The 21792-nt window shown below is 37.4% G+C and overlaps 1 protein-coding gene across 2 annotated transcripts in view; it reads right to left on the reverse strand.

Annotated features, from left to right (window-relative positions):
* The window catches only part of Fgf14 (fibroblast growth factor 14), a 594874-nt gene that overhangs the window by 427036 nt on the left and 146046 nt on the right, over positions 1-21792 (reverse strand). The gene's annotated exons all lie outside the window — the stretch shown is intronic.

Here is a 21792-nt window from a genome sequence, read left to right on the forward strand (position 1 = left end):
ATTAAAGTGAAGTAAAAGGCAATGGACTAGGTATAGGAACCCCATGCTAAGAGTCTGTTGCTCCTTCTTTATGTTTTGTCTTGCTTGTCCTGGTGGCAGCCAGGAGAGATTCTTAATGTTTAGTTTATCTGGATTTACTAGCTGAGCCTAGGACACCTTGTTCTCTTGGCTTAGGATACGATACTCTCCTAGGCAGCCATTCTCTCTACTAACCTTCTTTGATGGATTTTCTTTTTTTTTTTCAATCTATCCTCAGCATTTCTTGATACCTAGTCATGGTATAAGAGAAAAGGCTCTAGAATTACTGCAACTTAATATACAATGCTTTATTGATACCCATGGGAAGTCTGTCTCTTTATGAACAGAAACAGAGAAGGAGTGGGGAGTGATTCATAGGTGGGACAAGGAAATGGGAGGAGAAGAGAGAGGAGAAACTGTAGTCTGGCTGTAAAATAAATAAATAAATAAATTATAAATAAAAAATAGAGAGAAAGAAGGAAGAAAGGAGAGAGAGAGATAAAGACAGAGGAAGGAAGGAAGGAAGGAAAAAAGGAAGGAAGGAAGGAAAAAAGGAAGGAAGGAAGGAAAAAAGGAAGGAAGGAAGGAAAGAAGGAAGGAAGGAAGGAAGGAAGGAAGAAAAATAGCTTTGCCATTCCAAAAGATATACAAGTGGTTCCCCAGGGCCCATGGTTAATTATTTATAATAAAAATGAAGAGCTTAAATTTCAGATGAGCTTTGAACTATAACAGTGTACACATCACAGATGAACTTGAGGCAAAACTTGTTGAAATGTGCTATGGAAGTAATTATTATAGGAGGAAGACTCAGTTATCCAACTAGTGCTAATCACTGAAGTAGCAAGATAAATGGCATATATTCTGACCTTTAAAAAGTTAACAGTATAATTCGGTAAGTAAATAACTGCAAACTGAAATTAAACGGACTTTGTACTAGACTTTCATTAGAAATTCATTGATGACTAGTGGTTGTTTCCTGAAATCCCCTGAATTCTCTAAAATTGAGAGGCTGGGAACAATTTGGACTAAATGAGGCGTTTATTTATAAGCCACCTTCATTCTTGTATAGAATGTCATAAATTATTTCAAAATGATACTAGCTTAAATATCTATAAATAAATGCACAGCTAAAACTGCATAGTTTAATTTTTGCATTTATTTAGTGTTTGTATACATGCATATCATAGCACATGTGTGAAAGTCAGAGGACAGCTTGTGTAGTTGGTTTTTTCTCTCCTACCATGTGGGATCTGAGGATTAAATATAGGTCACCAACCTTGGTGGAAAATGTCTTTGCTCACTGATCCATTTCACCAATAGTAGAGCAGTGGTTCTCAACCTTTCTAATGCCGTGACCCTTAATATAGTTCTTCATGTGGTGGTGAAGCTCAACAATGAAATCATTTCACTGCTACTTCATAAGTGTAATTTTGCTACTGTTATGAATCATAATGTAAATATCTGATATGCATTATATCTGATATGCTATTCCCAATGGGGTTATGATACACAGGCTGAGAACTGCTGCCATAGAGCCATAAATTTTACATATTATATTTATGGTCAAGCCAACATGTGAATAAAATAAAATATCCTTATCCATTTGTAGAGGAAGCAAGGTCTCATAGGTAATAAGTGTACCATGTAGAAATTTGTATCCAACCCTAAGCATCTCGATTTAAAAACTTCTTTCCACTGAATCATGTCCCCTCTCTGGGACTTTACAGCAAAGTCTCCCAGAAGGAACATGCTATATATAACTAATTAAAGTTAACATGGTGTTTACATCTTTCTAGATTAGTTATCAAAAGGATCCAAGCAAGCAGAAAGGGGCACATTGAAACTAAGTTATAAAGTGACTAGGTAGGTGTAAACGAAAATAAACTTTTGACATTCTCATCAATATCAACTTTATTTAAACAATAAATTGTAACTTTCTAGGAACTATCATGGCATTTTTCCAAACAAATAATGCTATACAAACCCTCTATCCAATAACATCTTTAATGTTTTAAAAACCAAAGCTATCACTTGCACAATGTTCAACTTTTGAGCAGAAGTACATATTGAAACTGATCTAAACCCTTCTTTCTAATTTATTTTGAAAATAGATAAAAAGAAGTAACTAACAAGTAACTAACAAGCTGAGTTTTTATGCAAAAAACTAAAAAAAAATAAATTCTAATTTGTGAAATTTGTACCTCTCTTAACAATATATACAAATCTTTATTTTAATGTATTTTTCATAAAACTAAATGAATGCATCCTTTTAAACTTTCTAATTGCCATTTCTCCTTATTATCACTTTAATGATAAATGTTGCTGCAAAGGATAACCCATGAGAATAATCAATTTTTCTTTATATATGAATTTAGAAAATTCTGAAAATTTAAGATATTACTTGATAGTAAGATACTGTAAGGAGCCGTCCAGATATCACCATTACAATATGGCGCTGGCGGTCCTGCAGCTCAGAGGTAAACAAATCCTTTTTTGGCAGTGCTGGGTGGGACTGAGCACCCTTTGCTTGTACATGCGCAATTGAGCTTTGTTCCCTAGCCAATCACGAAGCCCCGGGCTTCAGCGGAATGGTATTCACCAATCAGGACAGTACCTCCACCCTAGAAAAACAACTGCCGCTTGGCTTTCTCTCTCTCTCTCTCTCTCTCTCTCTCTCTCGCTTCCTGCTCTCCCTTCAACCAAGAGGCTCCAATAAAGTGTGATCAGAGAAGAATTCTCGATTTGTGGTCGTTCTTGCTTGCTGGTCAAGCAGCGCGCCACAACTGGTGCCGGAAACGCCGGGACGTGGGACAACGTATCGGTCACCTCAGCGAGGGGGCAGAAGATTCAGAACTCTACACACGAAGCGGCGACATTGGAAAATCCTCCAGGTATAAAGAGGAGGATGAGGATAGTGCACTGAAAAAATTCCCAGGTAAAGGGGAAGTCTGCCTCAAGAGCAGGGTTAATGACCATGACCAAAGTGGGGTTTAATGACCACAAGAGTGGTGTTAATGTGACTGCTACAAGCAGGGTTAGTGTAAATGTGTACAGATGTATGTTAAGTTGTTTGTGTTGTCTTTTATGTACTGGACAGGAGAGAGATATTTAAATTTAGGATGTTTTGGGAAAGAGGTTCTGTTTTCATCTCCACAGAAAATGAGAGCCTAAGGATGTATTCGAGATTTATGTGGTTTGAATCACTGAGACCTCCTGAAATGTTGTAGTAACTACCCCTAAAAATGCAACATCCCTATTCAGCAGGAAGTAGCCAGACAGACTGACAACGCCCAAATTCCCAGAAAGATTAAGTGAGGTCCTTCCAGTGGTTACAGAGCAACAAGCCTGCTTCTCTGAGTTCCGCTTCACTCCGTGCACCAATTTGGACTCAAAACGAATACAGTTGTGGCTAGAAGGCAGCTGGAGCAGAGCTTTGCTAGGTGGCTGTGGTAAAAGGCACATTGCGCCAGCCCAGTCGGTGCCTAGCCTGGCGGGTGCCACAGCAGTGCCAAAAATAAGAGCGGTGCCACAAGCTGCCAAACCAGAAGACTTGCAGTGTACCTGAAACTGTGAGGGGCTCTGAGGCTGGAGTGGCTCTGGTTCCACTTGGCGCTAAACTATGCTGACTTCAGGCAGGACTGGTCATAATTATCATAATAAAAGTGCAATTAAGGTTTAGCTGCAGTAAACAGGCAGTACCGTATTACATCTACATGGTGTAACTTTAGTTTTTAAAAACTGCTTAGCATTTTAAAACTCATGTCCTCCTAAAAGATTGCTGTATACACGCTTGGTTTATCTAATGTTTCAGGATCCACAGGGAGGTGGATGCGAAAAGCCCTTGGATTTTTAAGGTGATTGGATCATTGGCTAAATCTGTGCAAATTTACAGCCTCTTTTACTGTGGCACAGGTGTTGAGAGTTTGCTAATAAGAAAGCAGCCCTGTTCACCACCTCTCCCATCAGCCCCGTGCGCTGCAGCGGCTCCGGCGTGAACCTTGAGGTGTTGCTGGTCTGTGTCTCCTCGGTTACCGGTCCGGCGCCTCTGGTGTCGGCTCCCGCTACATTCCCCACCAACACAGCCGCGGAGAGCAAGGCTAGCCCCACGGGGAAGATAGGGGGGCCTGGGGCTGGAGGCGCCACTACGGGCACAGGCTCCGTAGCTGCGCGAGCTGGGGAGCCAGCGGAGCTGCGCGGGCCGGCCTCGGTGACAGCACGGTTTCCCTGAAGGGGCAATGTCTAACGGGGTTTTATGCCTGCCGAGTGCGACTAAGGGAAAAGTAAAGCCCCCGTAGTTTCCAGCACACCTCTGGTAGATTTCTTGATGCAGCTGGAGGATTACACCCCTAAGATTTCAGATGCAGTGACTGATTATTACCTGAACCATGCCATAAATTTGTCTAAGCAACTGTCTAGTTATCTTCTAGGTAATTGGACTGGAGAACTTGATGCTGTGCGGAAGCAACAATGATGACCCTCTGGGCGGTGACAGGAGTAGCTGTTTCGCATTATCACCTTGAACAGCACCCGTGTGCAGCCTTTTACCTTTGAGCAATTTTCTGACTGGCTTTATTCTGCCTTTTCCTTTCTTAAGGAATGGGTGGGAGTAGGGATATTTTTTGGCATGCTGCCTAGGTGGATGTGCGGTATGTCTGTGGTTGGTGTGCTGTCTGCAAGCCCAAATGTGGAGGGACAAGGTCATCGTAGCACAGGCCTTGGCTGTTTTGGAGTGTGGATCCTCACCCCAGATTTGGCTTTCAACCTTAAAAAGCTTGTAAGCAATATGCCATGCATAGCCTTTGCACCCTCTAGGGACCAGATAGTCCCATTGCACAGAAGAAGGTATGCATAGGCGAGAGTGTATAGATAAAGCCCTTACACTCCCAGGGAAAAATTTATCCCATTGCACGGGAAGGGTGTATCTTGCTTATTTCTTTTCCCTCGATCGATCCACACATCATGAGGTGGGGACCTGATTGGAAAATAGATTTTGCCTTATTGCTCTATAAAAACAAAAAGGGGGAGCTGTAAGGAGCCGTCCAGATATCGCCATTACAATATGGTGCTGGCGGTCCTGCAGCTTGGAGGTAAACAAATCCTTTTTTGGCAGTGCTGGGTGGGGCTGAGCACCCTTTGCTTGTACATGCGCAATTGAGCTTTGTTCCCTAGCCAATCCCAAAGCCCCGGGCTTCAATGGAATGGTATACACCAATCAGGACAGTACCTCCAACCTAGAAAAGCAACTGCCACTTGGCTTTCTCTCTCTCTCTCTTTCTCGCTTCCTGCTCTCCCTTCAACCAAGAGGCTCCAATAAAGTGTGATCAGAAAAGAATCCTCGATTCGTGGTCGTTCTTGCTTGCTGGTCAAGCAGCACGCCACAAGATACATCAATTTCATTTAAAAATACTAAGTGAAATGAGAGAGTACTTTCACAACACTATACTCTAGTATAAAACTTAAAAGGAATTGTTAAGGAGACCCCACCTCAGAACTTTTTTAATTTTTATTGCCTTTTAAGCCATGACTATCCTAGTCAGCAGTTGGAACTCCACAGCTACCATTGATGGTTAGACTGCAAGAGCCTCAGTCTGAGGAAATGCTGTTCTCTCAGGTACCAACTCTTTCAAAGCTACAACAGGAATTTATTTAAATCTCTGTCCCTCTAAATAACTCAAGATTCAAAGGTTGAGATAGATTTCTGCTTCTCAGAGAGGTTGAATAGCAAATAGTTCACATGGCTCACAACTTGCTGTCTTTCAAGAAATTCTCCTGCTTCTCCTTGCCCCTCTTTAAAAATCCTTCACCTGGCTCCTCCCTACAATTTCCAGTCAGCTAGTTGCTGAGGCAGCCTCCTTATGGCAGGTCAATTTTATTTAATCAACTGTATTTTTGCATCATTAAACAAATGTTCCAGAGCATAAGCAAAAGTAATACACCTTAAAATAATATTCTACAACATCCCTGCTGTGTGAGAGGACACCACAGCCCCTCCTCGTGCCCTTAAGTTTTTACCCTTTCATCTTCTCAAGGCAGCCCCCTCTTCCCACTTCACATAATCCCCTTTTTCCTTTCTTACTTCATTTTTTAATTCAAGCATCTCTTATACTTTAATATGCTATATGATATTTATTTATACACTAGGATGAAGTTCCCTTTACTGTGGTATCCTCATAACCTTTAACAGAGACTAGCACTGGGAAAAACTCAAGTTAAATTGTTGAACAAATAAAAGGCTTCTGTTTCAATCTCCTAATCTCATCCTATACAGTATAGGTCTGAAGTCACTTAGCTGAAGGGAGAACAAGATATAAGCCTTTTAAGATTTCACTCTGTTTCTGAGTGAGTTGAAACCCATCAGCTTCAAAAGAATGCTTAATGTTGTTAACATCCACAAACAAGAAGGACTGTGAGAGACTGCTTCAGTGTGTTTTCGTATATGCATCATGTTGACTTTTTTTTCGAGACAGGTTTTCCTCTGTGTAAGAGTCCTTGCCACCCTGGAACTATCTCTTGTTGACCAAGCTGGCCTCGAATTCACAGAGCTCCCTGCTGGAATTAAAGGTGGTGTGCCACCACCGCCCAGAACATCATGCTGACTTTAATGCGGTTTCAGTTGGTTTCCTGTCAAGGAATGAACAAAATAGTAAATTCACTATGCTCTTCAACTTTGTATCTAGACTTGTCATCATGGCCAGGGTTCATAGGATGGTGAGTTTCAGGGATTGTAGGTAAGAGAAAATAAGGAGTTGTTAAATGAGTATCAAGCTTTGATTTTTTCATGACAAAGAAAATTCTAGAGATGCATATTGTTGGTATTTGCATAACAATGTAAAAATATTTTTATCTTAAGACTGTACACTTTCAAGTAGAATGGTACTTTTTTAATGACACAATTTTAAAATCATAGTTATTAACAATTTTCTTTAAATATCTAGGCATTATAGCATTATGTTCACTGAGTTCAGAATTATATCCTTAAGTTATATGCTCATTTTATTGATACATGTATGTATGTATCAACTATTAAAATTGCATTATTAATGAATTACATGTGAGTTCATAAAAGTTAAACATTTTGTATACCTCACAATAATAAATGGGAATTTTGACAGATTGGAACTTAGAATCTCATTCACATTCTGAAAATGGAGAAATAGTATATATTTTAAAAGCTGTAGGAATTGATAAAACTTTAAATGTTTTGGAATAAAGCAAATTTTTTTACTAGTAGAGGAATATGATCTTTATGAAGTTTGATATATTCCCCAACACAATTACACACACTCTCAGTGAACTTCCAATATCAAAACAAACACTAGAGTTGTTGGAGGCATTTATTACTTTAGAAATTATGTGTTGGGATTTATGACTATTTTTCTCTAGTGCTTAATCACCAAATAATTGAATCGTTAGTCATAGAGGGTAATATTAAAATTACAGCATGTCATTAAAGTTTTACAAATGAATAAATTAGGAATCATGAATAATTCATATATCTAAACTCTACTCAGCTATCAAAATAACCAAGTGAAGTTATTCACTGAAATTTCTTGCTTTTGGTCTTTGCTACTCAAAGCTTGCTTTATGGGCCAGCTGACTGGGGTCAGCTGGGAACTGTTAGATACAGAATCTCAATGATTCCATTAGACAGCATAATCCCTGAAAGTTTGTGTGTACATTAAAGTTTGAGAAGAACTGTGAAGAAGTGGATATGCAAAAATATGCAATGAACATTTTCCAAATTGATGACCATGATTAGATCATGACAGAACATTGACTTATCTGTCTGGTGTATGGGTCCCTACAGCTTAGATGATAAAAGATGCTTTCTTCTCTTTAGAACTAGATGTAAAACCTCTATTACTTACATAAATTTTCAGAGAAGATATTAGTAATAACAATTAAGGTGGATTAAAAAGACAGGTATCTCTAGAAGGAATATCTTCCAGCCACCACAGGAAACATTCATTCTTCAGTGAATAATAACAGTACTTGATAACCCAGTCTATATGTAGACAAAGGGTCTTACAGGCAGTCATTCTTTTTCATATTTATAGTAACTCCACAAAGTTCCTGGCCCTGTTAGAAGTATGAGAAGCAGGGGCAAAATATAGTTAAATGCATCTCCTTGGGAACGGGTCACAGTCCAAGAACTTCAGAATACTGCAAGAAGAATTTTGTCCTGGTGTCTTAACCAGCCTCAACATGGTGGCCTCAGGGTATTAGCAAAATAAGGCACATGTCACCAGAGCTGTACCCTTTCACTCAGTAAGCAAGAAATTCTAGAATATGAGTCAGAAGTTGGCAAAGGTACAGAGAACAGACAATGACTGCTGTAGATAGGAGGTAGAGTGTCAGCCTTTCTTGGAGTCAGTGAATTATAAGGTAGGGATCTGAAGAAAGTCAATACAGAGATTGTATTTGGAAACAAACCTTAAGAAGTAACTTCCCAAGTTCCATATTCTCCTAAAAACTGACAATTTTTAATGAAAATACCAATCTAAAACATACGCTAAAGATAAATGCTGAATTCAATAGAAAAGTAATTTGACACTATCATGAAGTCGCATAGACTTCATATATCTTAATCATAGTCAGATGACATTTAAGGAGGAAATCAAGATTCCTTCATTTAGTTTAAGCTAATGATAGGGACACATACTACTGCATATTAATCACATTTTAGATTTACTTGAGAATACAATGAAGGATAATGTAATGATTTAAAAAAGAACTTTAATTAAAGATAAAACATTCTGTACACACTTCTCCAAAGATGATTTAAAATGTGTGAACTATGAGGCTAGAGAGATAGTTCAGCCACTAAGATCAAGTATTAATATGACAGTATATTCAGGCTCAGTTCCCCACATATAAATGGTGCTAATAATTACCTGTAATTCCAACTCCAGGGAATATTATGCCCTTTTCAGGCCTCTGTAATCACTGTAAGCTTGTTATGCACAAAAATTTAATCAGTACACACACATATTGACAGACAAAAATAAATAAAACATGTTTCTACCCTCTGCTCTATCACTGATGTTTCTGTCTGAACCTTTAACACAGCTAGATATTTATGGAGGTGCAATTTAGAAGTATTCCATATTAGAAATATATATATATATATATATATATATATATATATATATATATATCACCAACATGTATCATTATAACTTTTTGAATTAAAAGTCATATATATGTGTCCTATATCTCCTATATATGGCATTTCAGAGAGAGACTAAATTTCTTTGCACATTTTGAAATATGTCTATGGTTGTCAACTAGAATTATACACACATCTAAATTTTGTATTTTTGTCAGAACATCATATCATCAGCAGCAATGTTCCTATATTGCTATAACCTAGAGGTCAAATAAAATGCAGTCAAAGTTAATGATTCATCTTTACAACCAATTAGTTGGAGACGTTTTCATAATAATTGTCAAAATAATCTAATAGGGCTTTTAAATGTTGCTTCAATTTTCTTTACCTCTAGTTCAGTTATTTTCTTATGTGTCTGATTTATTTATATACCTGCCCTTCTAAAAGCAGTTCATAAAGAAATAGGTAGGAACTGCCGATAATAAGAGCATGACTGACCATCAGTTTCCACATCTACAAACTATTTTACTGATAAATTCAGTGTAGCAAATGTGCAGTGAAGTCAAGGGCTGTGAGTCTGGGAATCAAAACTACTACTTTCAACTGTGGTAGAAGGCAAATAACCTGCTGGTAACTAAATCAGCTCATGAATTATCCAAGCTTTCTGTTCAAATCTGCCAATCCTAAAGCCCTAAACCACCAATTCCACTGTAGAGTTTCTCTTGCCTGGTTACTATCTAAATGTCTCTTTTTCTTTATATTTTGTCTATTGAATTTCAAAGTTTTTTTTTGTGCTTCCAGGAGTATTGTTTGGGAACTAGTTTAGTTCTGTTTTTTTTTTAATGACTAATAACGATTTATCACTTGAGCAAACAATTAACAAGAATGAAAGTCCAGATCTGTTAACTGCTTTAGCAGCACAGAATAATGGTTCTCAACATGAATCCATCAAAGAACACATGCCCAGCAAGTACTCAGCCTGTGCTGCACTTGAACTACAAGGAGGAGGATGGAACCTATTTTCTATTTTAGGATTGAGCTGAATAAATTGCTAAGCAAAATCTCTGCATTAATAGCCTTGGCTTCTCAACTGCCAAGGCAGTGATGAAGTAGATTTTGTTTTGTTTTTAATGCTAAAGTTTATGACTAAAGTGTCCCTTCAATTGTTGGACATTGTGGAACCCATGTTTAATACAAATACTCAGGAGGCAGAGGTAGGCAGGTCTCTTTGGATATCAGACTAGCCTGGTCTACATAGCAAGTTCCAGGACATCTAGAACTCTGTCTAAATAAATAAAAAAATAAAAAAGGAAGAAGAAAGTCTCTTTGGCTTCTGGAACTACTGAAAGTGGGTAAAAGCACTGAGTCACCAAGAAAACCCAGCATCATTTCTCCAGATTTGATAATTTAATTTCTAGTTTTCCTCCTGGGATTCTTTCAAGAATTTTTAGTGATATATTAACCACCCGCACAAAATACTCCACCTTCCACAAAGACAAGTAAGCCTTTCCCTTCAACACAAAGCTTATGAAGAAGACAGACCTATAATACATGTCAAGAACAAAATGGAAGTCAACCAGAAGTCATTAGTATAACAAATCCAGAGTTTAGTTCCACGGAGTGAATTCAAGATATATCAGTATTTTATTCTGATTATAAGACCAATTCTTTTAAAGGATGTCTCGGCAAATATGCAATTTTATGAGGGAAAGTTTAACATATAGAACTTTTTCTACTTCCCAACACAGCCTACATCAATCATATTACCAGAATCAACATCCTAGGAAGAAATACTTTCTTAGAGACAATATACTTAACTCTCAGCAAGATTATGAACCAAGGCTTAAAAGAATCTTATAAACTATCTCTATTTATATCAATTTTTGATGATTTTCTTCTCTATTCTCTATTCTTCTCTGTTCTTTCTACCATTTTTCTACAGCTTATATACTCCAAGAAAGTTTTTCAAACAATATAGGATTACAATGTGGTTGCATTCTACTTTTCAATTGAATGATTATAATGAATACAGAAAAAAAATCATGTTTTCGTCTCCCTCACATGATTAAATATTTTACATACTACAGAGAAATATTTATGTCAATCTTAATTCAAGGCAGCATAGAGCACCAGTGGCTGTTTAAATGTGTTTTTTTCGTGTTAACCCCGCTACTCTCTGCTCCATTAAATGATGTTATTCTTCAGCTCACATTTCATATAATACAATTGCATGCTCTTCCCTTTACAGAGAATGTTTTTTCAACCTATGCTCCTTTAACAGCACCTAACTATAACTAACTTTTCCAATACTTTTGAGAGATGATAGTTGTGTCTTTAAAAGATTGTGAGCAGATTCATGCTCTCCACTGTATCTGAATTTCAGTCATCTTGTACAGATCAGCATCTCCTAAAGGTTAGCTTGATACCTTCTCCTTCTCAGGGTGCCCTGGAATTGTGTCCTATACAACCTGCACAGACAAATAAGTAGCTGATGTTTCCTCCTCACTATAAAATTGCTTTTTAGAAGACCCAACAGTGAAGTTAAAAGACGCACATTTCTTTGATGAGTCTGAGCCAAAAGGAACTAGGACAAGTACCAAAAACAGCTCAGAATCCCCCCTGGAGTTACACTTCAGAGAATCATGATCATTCCACCTGCCTTGCTCATTTGGACTCAAGAACTTTGGCATCAAGATCACCTATTTTTCCACTATTAAAAAAAAAAAAAAACTTTCCTATGAGTGGTGGCCAACCTATCATCTTCTTACCTACAGAAACATCCACTTAATGAAGAAAGAATTTGTTTAGAGCATAATGAGGAGAGACAAACCACTGGAGAAAAAGCTTGCCAATGAAAAACCATAAACTTCTGATCCAGCAAATAATCCCTGCCAGGAAGCCTTATTTTAGTTAGAAAATGATTCTATACAATCCCATACAAGTCCTCATTGTTCTGTATTTAATACTTTAAGAATCTTTTCCCTCGTCAACTTAGTATTGGAAATAAACTAAATGCCCTCTTCGGACTTTAAGAACCTAACATCAGGGTAGGGAAAGTTATAATGACCTTTCATTATAGAAAACTAACAACCCTCTTTTTCCCCCTCATCCACCTGAATTTTAAGAACAATGCAATTTTATGATGAGTGTGGTCACAATGACCTACTCAGTGAGGATAAGATGAAACAAACACATGTCAAAGATTTTTTTAAATTGTATGGTGAGTTATTAACTCCAAGAGGTCTGACTGATCATACTTTTGTTTCCTTTCTCTAGTATTCCTCAGGCATTTGAGAAAATATTTCATTTAAATTATAGTTATGTTTATAATTATGACAAAAGGAATCTGATATACAGAAAAGTCCAAGTTAAGGACAGACTATGAAGTAAAATGTGCATTAATTCCTTTGTAGTGCTATAACAAAATAGACTGCATCATTTACATTAGACAGAAGCATAGACTCCCCTTTCTGGAGGCTAAGAGTCAATAGATAGGGCCAGAATCTGGCAAGGGCCTTGTTACATTATCTTATGAAAGAAAAATAAGAGAGGAAATGAGGGAGAAAAGGAACCCACTTATGCATTAATACAGCTACTTACAATATGAATACAGAGACCGCATGGCGCAAGTACTTTCCTCAACTCCGTATTGCTCTGTTGAAGATTATGTTTCTAATACATGTTTTCCATGAAAAACACTCAACCACAATGTATGATATTGCCTATTCTAAATACATTCACTTCATATACTTAGTTTTTTTTTTCTTGGTAACTTGAACTTATTCATTCAACCCTAACTTTTCAGAACAACTTTCTTATGTAATGCATGATCGACTGTTAGTTATTTTAGTAACCTCAATTTTTTGTATCAGGCACTTAGTTCGCTGTGGAATAATATATTCCTCAAGCTTTGCAGTTAGGCATAGCCATGTGCCTAAATCACTACCAGTGAATGAAACTATAATAATGCTACTTCCATGACCAGGCCATAGCACTTCTGCCATGTACTTTATTGTTCTCTCTCAACTCCCCACATACCTTTGCTCCCATTCCTTAAGTGGAGACAACTCATCAGAGGAAGCAGGTAGTTTCCATAATTTATATAATCAGAACAAATTAGTTTGTCTGCTCCATTATCAAATAGTTATTGTTGTGAAGTTATATCACTCTTTGGTTCAAACACATGAAATCTCATTTTGTTTATTTATTTGTCTTTTTCTCCACACCTTTATATTATATTCACAGAAGCTTTTGTTTATTCCTTAGCATGCGATCCTAGGATAATGCCCAGTATCGACCAATCTTCAGAGTCTCCTGATTCAGATGCCTTTTAATTTCAACCTCTGTGTCTTTTGTTTGAAGCATCATACCAAAAATTGCTAAATAATTTATGGCCAGCTCTCTCATGTTTTAGTCAGTCAACATAAGAACAATAAAATGTATTTGCCAGGCACATATTCAGCACCATGTAATACATGAGAGAGAGAATATTGTTCATTTTTCAGCACACAGAATTATTAATATTTCACAAAAGTTTAGAGGACATAGTCCTTCTTTGAGAAAGCAAATATTCCAATAAAAATATTGGAGTGGATTTAATATTCAGTATATTGTAGCATGTTTAGTACGAAAGCATAGAAGACACTTAGAAACCATGATTGTGTTCTTGTATAGACTGTAAATGGAGGACAGGGGGAAAATAGGAATATCAGAACAAGATTACCTATAGATTTGAGAATGACAATCCTTTCTTGTAGTACACCCATACCAACTGGAACTTGTAAACTATAAGGACAGGGAGGCCTGGGACTTCTCCCTAGAGCATCTTTGAGACTTTCAGAAGAGGATATTTGGTTATGTCCATGAAAATCAAATATATAAGGAATTTTGCTGAATAAATCCAGAAGACATGGAGGGAACATGGTTTGGTATAAAGAGGTCTATGTTCCCTGTCAATGATTCAGAGGAAGAAGCCTCTGAAAGCACTAGGAGGGAAGGGAAAGCTTTAGCAATGGTAAAGATGCACAGAAGGGGAGACTTTGACACTGGTTAAGATGACCAAGAACAACAAAGTGGGGTCAATTGTCTTACCCATTATCCCATCTATGTTTCATTCTGTGATTTCAGTGGCAGCTACCAAAAAGAAAAGCAAGCAACAAAAGGATACACAACCTTACCTAGGACAAAGGTTTCTGAGTCACATCTTTTCTGGGAGAAATTCAGTATTTAATTAATGTGTTTGTTTAGAATTTTTACTACTATGTAATATGTTGTATCTGATTTCTGAATTTGAGCTTTTTTTATGCCAAGAGAAGTGTAGCCATCTCAGAGTTTTTAAACACCATGTCCCTATTAAAGTCTCTAAACAGAGAAAAGGAAAACACATCATCTAATATGTAAAAGGGCCATGTGATGTGGGATTTCCTTCTGTATGTTGTGATTGCCATTCATGAATATAGAAACTCCTTTGTATCTAAAGCAGGGCAGAACTTAGGTAGGTGGGGAAGATGGAATTGAATGCTGGGAGAAAGAAGGGTGGAGTCAGAGAGAAGTCATGAAGCCACTGGAGATAGATGCTGGGAACTTTACCCGGTAAACCACAGCCATGTTGAGCTACACAGATTAATAGAAATGGGTTAAATTTATATGTAAGAATTAGCCAATAAGAAGCTACAACTAATGGGCCAAGCAATGTTTTAAATAATATAGTTTCAGTGTGATTATTTTGGTTCTGGGTGGATGGGATAAACAAGTAGTCCCCTCCAACAGCTATGTAGGTATGATAAAATGTCAATTATAAATTTGTATTTAACTGTGGCAGGCATTGCATATGATATTTCTCTATAGGGAGCTCCCATTCCTGAGAACACATAAACTTCCCCAATAAAGTCCTGTCACAAGGACATCTGTTTACTTTTGCAATATTGCTAGTTTTCAAATATTTATCAAATATATTTTTTTTCAGAGAATACCAACATCCTACTAATCTAATATTTTACTGAACAGGCCTGAAAAAAACAACATTCCAGACATTTGACATGTTATTGAGTCTCCACCCTCCAAAATATACTTTGAAAAACTTGTTTAATATCGAGAGGAGATTATGTGTCTAAATTCTCTCAATAACTCAGGACTGGTGATAACCAAATAGTCATGGTATCTCAGTGAAAATCAGATGCCATTTTTTATGTGACTCTTTGAAATTTTCTTCCAAAAAACAATGATTACTATTACTAATCTACCCTTCAACTAAGATTCACTCAACCCCCAAATGATACTTCCTATATTGGCAAAATTGCCTCATATTTTAACTGTCATTGGTAAATTTGAAATTAAATTTACCAGTGCACAAAATGCATTTTATTTCTTCCTCTATCTCTCAGCCTACAAAGGCTATGTGCCACAAATGAATAAAAATAATTAAGTCAAAATAATGTTCTACCAGACCAGTTACAACCATTTACTGACCCCAGACACCCGCAAATTTGGGGAGTTAATTCAATCTGTCTGGACCATGATAAGAAAGCAGAGACTTAGAAAGGACCTTTTATACATTTTTTAATCTGATAGACCAGAAAAGGCACTTAGAAAATGTAGGTTATATTGAGAAATAAAGCAGGTTACAAAACTGTCAGGTCATATTAAGAACTTGAGTTGGAGACTCATTTTGATGAAAAGAGTTCATTATTTCTGATGTCACTATTAGGTTTGGAGAGCTTCACTGAGCTCAGTTTTCTCATCACTGAAATAGGGTGATAATAATGAGACTTATTTCACAAAGTAATGATTATTTAAAATAATGGAGGTAAAAATCTTTGTATATTATATGAATAAACACCAATCTTAAACCTGGAACCCTTGTGATTAGAATGACCTGGAACAGAAAAATGCCCATAACAATGACATAGTTCTCTACCCTGCTACTACCTCTCCACACCCTGGTAAAATGCAGATTTTCTTTCTCACATCATATGAAGTTGGCACAGCACAGGTCAAAGGAAGGTAGATAATAGAACAACCAGGGACACAGCTTTGCATCCTTAGTAAGAAAGTGTTGACTCTATTAATGACTCCAAATTGTCAAAAAAAATACCATGAATAGCCACTATTACATTACAGCGAATAGTTTCCTTAGTATCGTGGTAGGTGACTACAATTAGGATTCATCAAATTCCAGGACTTCAACCATTCTAGAATTGTCTTGAGATTCTGGAGGAAGACAAGTCACCCTAAGGAAAGGGTACAAAAACTCCAGATTAGTATTAAGTAGGAGACAACTGATAATAAGCTATAGGAGAGTCCAAGGCTAAATCAGGTTTTCAGTCAGATTAGCAAGAGGACCTACTTGTTTCCCTAAAGAATCTCATGCCAGAAGAAGGGTGCTTTTAAATTATGTTTTCTTCTTTCTTCTTTCCTTTCTTCCCTTTTCTTTCTTCCTTACTTTCTTCTATATTTGTTTCTTTCCTTTACTTTTTCTTATCTGTCTGTTTGACTGCCATGGCATGCTTAGTTTTTAGGGTCTTGAGTTGTTGAGATACCTTGCTGTCCCACAAAGCCAGTTTTATACTATATAAAGAAAGCTCTAAACATTTGTGTACTCTGGGCTCACCAGACAATCTCTCTCTTGGAGGAGAGTAAAAAAAATCAACATACATACAAGAATATTTGGGTAGCACAATTAGGGTTGATTGGTTTAACATTTTTGTAATGGGGGTAGGCAAGTGGGGGCATCTAGAAAGAGATGGGGGTGAATAATTAAAACATGTTGCTTGGAGATAGTGGTTCTTATCTTTAATACCATAACTCAGGAAGCAGAGGCAGGCAGATCTCTATGAGTTGAAGGCCAACCTGGTCTTCAGAGTACATGTGCACACACACACATACATACAAAGAAACAAATATATGTAATTTAATTGGTTGTGTAAACATTATTATAAACAATAAAACAATTCCCATTTTACCTTCAATTTTCAAATGAAGATAATAAATATATTTGCATATGTCAATTTACTTTGAAATTGATTGATATATCAGAAACAGAGGATTGGTTTAAGTACTTGGATTAATACAAGTAGTATGATAGCTGTAAAACAAAATATCAGCTGGCTCAAAATTATTATTATTCTTATAATGGTGTATAGAGTAAGCCATGGTGGATCTATACAATTTATATTTCAGGAAAAAAAAATATATATATGATCCCCAAAATTAACTACCACATAGAATAAGTCTTTAGAATAACTGAAGCACAATTAATAAAAACTCAAAGAGAGAAACTGGAGTTCAACCTGAAGATCTGAAAAGCAAAGCAGCCAGCCACTGGTTCTTACCTCGACCCCATTTTGAAATGGCAATCCTGCTTCCAGAAATCTCAGATGAGATTGAACCTGTGAGTTGTCTCCTCCCATTTTATAATCCTCTCTAGTTCTGGGATTAAAGACATGCACCACTACCTCCTGGTTTTTATGTCAAGCTAGTGTGGTTACTAGGATTAAAAATGTGTGTTATTGTTGTCTAATCTATAAGCCTGGTCAATGTGGCTGTTTTACTTTTCTGATTCTCAGGGAAGTTTTATTTATAAAATACACTTGAAATATCACTACAGACAACATTTTCTAAAACTAGAATTTTTGCTATGTGTATATGGATCTATATAAGTATATACCAAATGAGTGTAGGTATCCACAAAGGCAGGAAGAGGGTTTTGGATCCTCTGGATATGGAGTTACTGAGAATTGTGAACTGTCTTAACTGACTACTAAGAACCTTAAATTAGGGTTGGAGAGATGGCTCAGTGATTAAGAGCATTGCCTGCTCTCCCAAAGGTCCTGAGTTCAATTCCCAGCAACCACATGGTGGCTCACAACCATTTGTAATGAGGTCTGGTAATGAGGTCTTCTGGCCTGCAGTCATACACACAGACAGAATATTGTATACATAATAAATAAATAAATATTTTTTAAAAAAGAACCTTAAATTAGGTCCACTGTAAGAACAGCAGTGCTCCTAACCACTGAGATGCCTCTTCACTTGCCTGGAAATAGGCTTTTAATCTTTGTGGGGAGAGGAGGCTATACTGAAGATTAAACTCAGTGCCTTAAGTATGCCAAGCAAGTACACTACCAGAGATCTACATTTCTAGCCCTCTCTTAGTCCTATAGTCTTACTGTCTTGTGTTTTATTCACCTACTTGTATATTAGTGTGTTTCTATTTAGTAAAATCCTATGTCCTTTGTTCATCAATACATCTATTTTACCTATTGCTTCCACCAAACAACAGAATAAGCAAATGTCCTGTAAGAACTGAAGAACTTTACAAGGCTGTATGTTCTTCAGCCTTTCTGGAGATCTGCTTTCATTTCAAATTAATGAGTCCTTTCCTGTCTATTCTTCCCCAAAGTTCTTCAAGCTGAAACAACTAGTCTCTGGTAGGTGATTCTCCTCTGTATGTTGTGAATATGTTGTAATGCCATTGGTTGATAAAAAAGCTGCTTTCAGTCAATGGCTTAACAGAATAAAGCCCGGCTGGAAAAGATGTATAGAGAGACTAGGTGGAGTCAGAGAGATGCCATGTAGCTGCTGAAGGAGACAGACACCCAGAAATCCTATCAGTAAATCCCCAGCCTCGTGATAAAATACAAAATAATGGAAATGAGTTAATTTAAGATATAAGAGCTAGCTAGCAATATGCTTAGGTGACTGGCCAAGCAGTGTTTTAATTAATATAGTTTCTGTGTGATTATTTTGGGTCTGGGCATCTGGGAAACAAACAGCCTCTGTCTCCAAGTGTCCTTCACTGCCATCATTCCTTAGCCAGAAATACCTACAGCTGAGAGAGAAACAGCAACATTAGCCCATGCTAAGAGTGATTTATTCATTTTTCCTACCTATGATGGCCTTTCTTTATCAAACTGACTATGTATGGAATTAACTTAAACCCCAAAATGGAGGACAAACCTGCGAGGGAATTTTGCTTAATTTGAAGTTAAAAGATCTACTTTTATTCTGGTTATTTTGAACCAGGAAGATGCACTGGTATGGGAAGTACTTCTATATATGTGTTGCTTTTATTGGTTAATGAATATATCTGTTTCTGCCAGTGGCTTAATAAAGTAGAGCTAGGTGGAAAAAAACTAAACTAAATGCTGGGAAAAAGAAGGTGGAGTCACTGAAAAGCCATGTAGCCTCCACTGGGGACAGAAGCCTCAGCTGGAGTCTGCCAAAACTTTGTCAAAAGGTCACAATCTCATGGTGATGCACAAATTAATGGACATGGGTTAGTTTAGGATATAAAAAACAAGCTAAAAATATGTTTAGGCTATTGGCCAAACAGTATTGCAGATAACATAGTTTCTGTGTGATTATTTTGGGGCTGAGCAGCCAGGAACAAACTAGCATCCTCCACCTACAACAACACACCTTCTGCTGGAGTCTATATGAAGACACAGAAGAAAGAAGCTTTTACTCTTTGCCTACTGCTCTCACCTTGCTAGCAAGTCCTTCCTTCACTGCCATCAGAGCCTGCTTCTTTTGGATTCCAGTGTACACTGATTATTAAGGAGAGATATCTAGCCTCATAGACTGAGACACTACTGGAATCTTTGTCTTTCCATTCACAGCCAGCCATTGTTGAATTAGCTGAACAACAGCCTGGAAATCATTCTAATAAATCCCCTTTTATGTATTTAGAGAGATTTATTCTGCAAGTTCTGTCACTCTAAGGAACCCTAACTAATACAATGCCTTTTCTGCAGTAGTTAGAAGGCCTGGTAGCCATGAACTGCCGGAAGCAAAGACCTGTATTTTGAGATCTGCATTTTGTTTACAGCCATCTTAAGCTCACAAGTTAATAAAAATATTTACCTCTATCCCCTTTGCAGGGTCTAGGAAAGCAACCTGGTATCTAATCTCCTAGCAGAGACCTGTAGAAACCAGGTTACAGAACTCAATTAGCATTTTCCTTTGTTAGTCAACAATCACAGACCCTCAGTATTTACCTATCAGCTGGGGATGTCTCTGAACCTGAATTCTAGCAGACCTGAGTTTCCTAACATCTTTCCCTTCCCCCTGACACCTTTCCCTTCCCACCTTTGCTATATAACAGCTTCTGAGGGAAGCTTTCTGAAGGCTTGATCAAAAATCCTGTCTTGCCGTTATTCCTTGTGTCTCTTGTCTCCTTTCATTCCTCTCCACTAGGTTTATCAGGGACCCCCATTCGTATCCCACAGGTCAGGATAATGAACAATTCTTGCCTTGACTCTTCCCTTCTTTACATCCCTGTCAGCTCAGATATCCTGTCTTAGTCTCCTCTTAGGACTGCTCTGGACACAGTCCAGTTAGATATGTCTTGATGAGCTCTTTTTTTTTAAAGTGATCATCTCTTCCCCCATCCCTGCTTCATGAGGACTTTAACCATATGGGAAGAATATAGTAGCAGGTGGTAGCAGACAAATGATACCCCATGTATCCTGAATAGAAGTCCCTAGAGTGACAGCTGTCCCAATGAATTGTTTATTCTGCTGATTTTGTGCTGTGGATGATGCCAGAACATCTACAAAAGGACTGGTAAATGATGAGCTCCCAAATGTATTATCTAAATGGGTGAGTATATGACGATGTGAAACTCAGGATTAACCCAACAAGCATCCTTGATCTGAACTTAAGAAAAGACTGAAAATAGAGAACTATGATTGGGAAGTTACTAAGCTATGATCTGTGGATGGGTGTTGAAGGCTTTTACAATCCTTCAAATTCTACATATAATTTTACTCACATGTAAACATTTTAAAGAAAGCCTAATCTAAAATTTAGAGATCATCTTCTGTTTATTTTCTACATAGGACAACTAAAGCACTAAGAGGTAGTCACAAAATGTAAGTTTAGCTTTCTCATCTTCTACAGGAAAGACTCCAGTGGCTTCTGACAGCTCCAGGCAAGAGCCAAAGTATGGTAGACAGGATGGAGCAAAAGATCTGACATCAGTTAACTCCAGTGCCATGTTCAACATGGATTGACAAATATGCTCTGTATGGCTGGCTGATTTATTCATAGTTTCTGAATTGTCCATGATATTTTGTTTATGATCTAACAAATAAAGCTTGCCTGAAAATCAGAGTGCAAAGTTAGCCACACTAGTCAGTCTTACATGCTGGGAAGTGGTGACACATACCTTTAATCCCAGCAGCCATACTAGTTAGCCATAGAAGCCAGGTGGTGGTGGTGGTACACACCTTTAATACCAGCACTAGAGAGGAATATGAGGTGGGATGAGACAGAAACTTGCTCTCTTTTTCAGTCTGAAGATTTTGTAGAAGAGCTCTATAGTGGCTGGCTGCTCTACTTCTCTAATTTTTCAGCTTGAACCCCAATATCTGTCTCCGGGTTTTTATTAGTCATGCTATACTTTGCTTTGGAAATACTTCTTCTTCTCTTCACCTAAGTAACTTTAATGCACTGTGTGACCCTCTAATATCTCTTCCCTTTTAAAAATGTCCTGCTATATAGCTTCTATGAACCAGTCTTTGTTAGGTGATACTTTGTCTTGACAGCTACAAGTATATATTCGTCTGTATCTCCCCACTGTTGTTTCATGTTTGCTCCTCTCTGAATATATTACTTTTTTGTAAGAGCCCTGCCATCCTTGAGCTCTTCCAAGAAAATAAAAC

This window comes from Myodes glareolus, chromosome 12 (assembly GCF_982192425.1).
Source record: "Myodes glareolus chromosome 12, mMyoGla1.1, whole genome shotgun sequence".
In the NCBI taxonomy this organism is placed as follows: domain Eukaryota; kingdom Metazoa; phylum Chordata; class Mammalia; order Rodentia; family Cricetidae; genus Myodes; species Myodes glareolus.